We start from the raw sequence: 5,312 nt of genomic DNA on the forward strand, positions 1-5,312 counted from the left end.
TCCTTAGTTTAGGTCAGTTTAATTGTTCTTGTGTGGACTCATGATATTTTTTTGATAGAAATGCTTGCTCACTCTGTATGTACAAAGTTACGGTCACACTTAATTTTAAGTTCCAATTCTCACTATTAACTAGCTACTAACTACAACTTTTGCCTCAATAAACTCCTAATTTGCTGCTTATTAATAGTTAGTAAGGTAGTTGTTAAGTTTAGGTGTGGGGTAGGACTAAGGGATACAAAATATGGTCATGCAGAATAAGACATTAATACATGCTTTATAAGTGTTACAGCGTCGACGAGACGAGAGGCGTGCGGATCCATATGCAAAGCTTTTATTCTAGAACAAAGTCAAGACAAGCAAGGGTCAGATAATAGCAAACAGGTATATTGAGGGCAAGACACAAGAGTAGTCCAGTGAGCGGGCGTGGTCGATCTCTGGCGAACAATGTCCAAACAGGGTATCCCAAAGGGTTAATACAAAACACAGGCTATGGTCCAGGCGAGGGGCAAACAGTATTCGAACAGGGCGAGACGAGAGGGATAATCCAGGACAAGTGAAAATCAGGAAACAGGCAAACAGGAAACTAGACGAGACTAGACTAGACAACTAGAACTCAAACTAGGAATGGGAACTGGCTCTGTAAAGTAGCTATCGACTAGGGTAGCGATATGCGCTTACAATACTCGGCAGTGAGAGAGAGAGGAAGTCCTTATGTAGCTTATGTAGCATGTCTGATTGGATTCAGCTGTGTGTGTGTAATCAGTGCAATGGATGATGGGAACTGTAGTCCGGGTGAAGTGCAACAGTAGTGTGGTGCAAGAGTCCATAGTAGTGAGCGTGTGATCTCTGGTGGTGAGCGAACGGAAGTGCATGGACTGGATTCGTGACAATAAGTACTAATAAACAGCCAATATGCTAGTAATATAGTTAATAGTGAGAATTGGTCCTTAAAATAAACTAATACCAAAGTTATAAACAATCTTGTTATGTACAGTCCATTTAACTCATGTCATAACTAAAAGAGAACTATAAGCATAGGTACTACACAGACAACAAGTCGAAATAACCTAGAATATTTCTTATTTCTGGATTAAGTTCTTGTAATCTGACTTTCTTATTAGGATCTAGTTATCTCTCTAATATCCTGTGGCTCCTGTCTTTGTTCATATAGTTGTTCCAAACCCAAACATTCCTACTAGAAATACATACACACATATACTGTACTGATTACAACCAGACTGAGAAAACAAGGGTGTGATTAACCTAAAATAATATTTTCTTTGTGAGAATATCTCCAAATGATCAAAGTCATCAAAACATTTATACTTTAAACATTGACAAAACATACCGTACATTTAAACATGGAAACACTGCTGTAGTTTCACACTTTTGTCAATAACAATAAACGAAAAAATGGATAGCAATTATTATCAATCAGTTTTAATGAAAGTTACATAATTATAGTATTATGTAATTAATAGGTTTATGAATTGATGTTAAAGAATGCATGAGCAATATTCAACAATAAAGAGCACAAATAGTTCATTATCCTACATCATGTTTGGATCCAAATTAAACATAACATACAAATATGTGATGGAACATTATGAACACTATTGTGGGTGTAAACTCTTTATTATAAAATTCAAGGAATATTATGATAAAAAGTTTACACGCCCAATACACAGCAACAGCAGTGGCCAGAATGACGAGTCTACTCGCTCACTTTTTATTTGCTCGACTGAGCCAAATAATCGCTGAGGTTATTTATATATTTATTTTTTTAGCTTGATCTATTGCTGTCCTTTTGGGAATTTTCAGCTTGCAAGTTCAGAAGCTGCCTTCATGGCATGATATGTGTGTTTGCATAATTTTGGTGAATATATCATATTTATTATCCTCTTTTACTGACAAAGACAAGAAAATTAAATCGAATGCAACAAATTGAAGAGAAAAAAATGTGTGCATTTCAAGCTCCTACAGTACAGTAAATATGCAATTTTATTTTGTAAAGTAAACATTATGTTCAGTATGTATTTGCATTGACAAGACTTTTTTAATTCTTAAAAGTCAGGACTCAATGTGCTGCCTTCAAGTCACACTAGAATGATCATATTTAAGAGATGAATGCACATGAGAGGCACCTTAAAGTCACAATGAAATCAATATTGACAATTATAATTTTTTATGGAATATTGAAGTCTTCATTATAAATGATTTATGCACATTGTTATTTTTCTACATTCATGTGCCCTCGTAATCTTAAATCAAAATAACTTTCCGAACATCTCTTCTCTAGTGAGTAGGACTGCAAGGGTGAAGGGTGTCATTTGGAACAAAGCAACATTTGTCTGGAAGTTAAGTCTGAAGACACTGATTAGCTGCTTCTGGAGCGTTTAATTAGGGTTGGAGCTGAACACTGCAGGACACACATCAAAAAACATGGTCACAAACTGTGACTGGTCTTTTTAAACTGTATTATTAATTTAATTGTGTTCTCTACCATCACACAAAAAATACAAAGATATAACACCAATTTCAAAACATGTATTTGCTATTCATTTTGTTGTATTAATGCTAAAAAAGCTCTGTGTCTTTGTTAGAAAAAGATATAGAAATGTCAGCATCTCAGGCTGTAGGCAAGGGCATATCCTGGGTGAGGATCAATTTCGGCATCTTCAAGTTACCTGCATGCAGATTGTGGGGACTGCACCCAGAGGAAACCCATGCAAACACAGTTGAGTACATTCAAACTTTACACAGAAAGGCTTCCTGACTCAGCCATTTCTCTTATATACTCATTTTTCACTAAAAACACTTCATGACTTCAAGTAGGAACATCCCAGGAAGAGCTGATATCAGCAAAAATCCCACTAGTTTCCCACAAGTAATTATGACATCGTGGTGTTCATGTGCATTCATTTCCTAAACATGATCACTCTGATATGACTTGAAGGCAGCATTACACTGGCTTTCCAAATGCAAAAAAATGCAAACTTTGACCAAAGTGAATGCTAGGTGGTTTCATATCAGTATAAAGTGTTAATAAATATCAACACTCCTGTGGAATGCAGGTGTGGAAACCTAACTGCCACCTCCCCTTCTAGGGCCGGTATGGGATATTCCATTGGCTGTAATCTTCCTTTATGAGGTAATGGCACACAGCGCTACACCCTCCTGATCAGATAAGACAGAGACAGACCGGAGCGTGTAAAAAAACCTTTGATCCTCCCAATACTCCAAAGATGAAAAATATTGATAAGGTTGAAAATAGCTTTGGTTTTGGCTGCAGTCAGGATCTATTGTGGAGTCCTGTAGAGCATGGTCACATTAAATAGTGACCTCTTGTTTGGATGGACTTGGTGACTGCAGTACAGGGCAAGATTGGAGCATAACGGAGGCCGCTGAGAGTTCACGTGTTATTGTTTAACAGATATCCCACTGTCTTTGCGTTCTGTGTGGCAGAGCAGTAGATGAGTGGGAAGAAACAGAGAGAAAAGTAAATGCCTCCATGAATAGTTATACTTTGGTGTCCCATTACTTTTAAAAACTCAAGTTTTTATAGTGGGAGCCATTAGATATCTTAGATAAACTATCTCTGCATTCCAGTGTGCGTACTATCCATGCTAAATAGTATGTCCCAAAAGCATAGTATGTAAAAAAAAATGGAGTATGCCAAAAGTCCCTGGATGGTGTACTATTTCAAGCAAACTTTCAAAGTGTGGATCCTTGCACACTCTGTTAGCTGATATTGCCCACAACCCACTGTGCTTTGGAAGAGAATTCGGTTCAGAACTACAAACGTGAATAAAAGAACTACAAACATGGCGGATGTTTGTGAGACCAAGTTTTAAGTAGAGACGCTCTGAAAGGAGTTTGAATGATTAATAATATCTACCTTCATAAAAAAAAATATTTATTTAACGTTATCTGTTTTTTGTTTTTTTTTGTAGTAAAACCATGGTTAATTTTCATAAGGGCTGAGCTTGAGTTCTTTGCATGTAAGACCCACAACTTGCATATCAACTAACTGTTTTCTCTCCAATACGGTAGAAAGAAATGTTTGAGTAGTGTTTTTTATTTAAAGGAGACATATTATGCCCCTTTTTACAATATGTAATATAAGTCTCTGGTGTCCCCAGAATGTGTCTGTAAAGTTTCAGCTCAAAATACTCCACAGATCATTTATTATATCATTTTGAAAATGCCTATTTTGAGTGGAAGCAGAAACACGCTTTTTTTCGTGCCTGTCTCTTTAAATGCAAATGAGCTGCTGCTCCCAAACCATATTAGTTTAAACTTCTGATATACGGTTTTCTAACTGCACACATCCGAAGCACACGGACAGAAAGCGGCCGTCACAGCATGCGAGTACTAAACTAAGTTCTCATTCACACACAAGTTTACGTTAAAAACACACATGAGTTACAAAAACAGTCGGTTATATCTGTGAAGGTAAACAGCTGGGAAATAAATCGCATGTTTATTTTAGATCTGTGTGGCAGCAGCAATATACAGTAAATAAATCAATAAATCCTCTGCTCTCTTGTCTCCTCTGAGGCTGGGACTCTAAATAGTGTTCTGTGCTCATTTGTGCAGCCAAAGAGAGAACAGTTAGCATGTTTTGCTTGAACTTTCGCCATGGCATTAGAACTGGTACACCGTTGTCGCCTGTGAAATCAAAGAGAACAGTTAGCATGTTTTGCTTGAACTTTCACCATGGCATTAGAACTGGTACACCGTTGTCGCCTGTGAAATCAAAATGATGGCGCTGTGAGTGGAAGTTTACAGATTAAGGGGCGGTAATATTATAATGAGATCCCTTTGCAACGTCACTAAGGGAGCGAAATCAGATGCGCTCGTTTTTTCAGACACTTGCAGAAAAAGGCTTACCAAAACAAAGTTACTGGGTTAACCTTTTTCAAGTTTCCTTGGTTGGTAGATGCACCGGGGACCTGATTATAGCACTTAAAAACTGGAGAAGTCAGATTTTCATGATATGTCACCTTTAGTTATATAAAATGTGTATATGAGGATGTTAACTGTGACAGGATGATCACAATAAACTCCTAATTATTGCTAATTAATAGTTCATTAGGTAGTTGTTAAGTTTAGGTATTGGGTCGGATTAAGCATTTAGAATATGGTAATGCAAAATATGTGCTTTATAAGTACTAATAAACAGCCAATATGCTAGTAATATGCATGCCAATAAGCAACTAATTAATAGTGAGAATTGGTCACTATACTAAAGTGTTTCCCATACTTTTAGGGTGCAGCTTAAGTAGACAAATTCAGACACAGCATATAAT

Source organism: Sinocyclocheilus anshuiensis, unplaced genomic scaffold (assembly GCF_001515605.1).
Source record: "Sinocyclocheilus anshuiensis isolate Anshui unplaced genomic scaffold, SAMN03320099.WGS_v1.1 scaffold435, whole genome shotgun sequence".
In the NCBI taxonomy this organism is placed as follows: Eukaryota; Metazoa; Chordata; class Actinopteri; order Cypriniformes; family Cyprinidae; genus Sinocyclocheilus; species Sinocyclocheilus anshuiensis.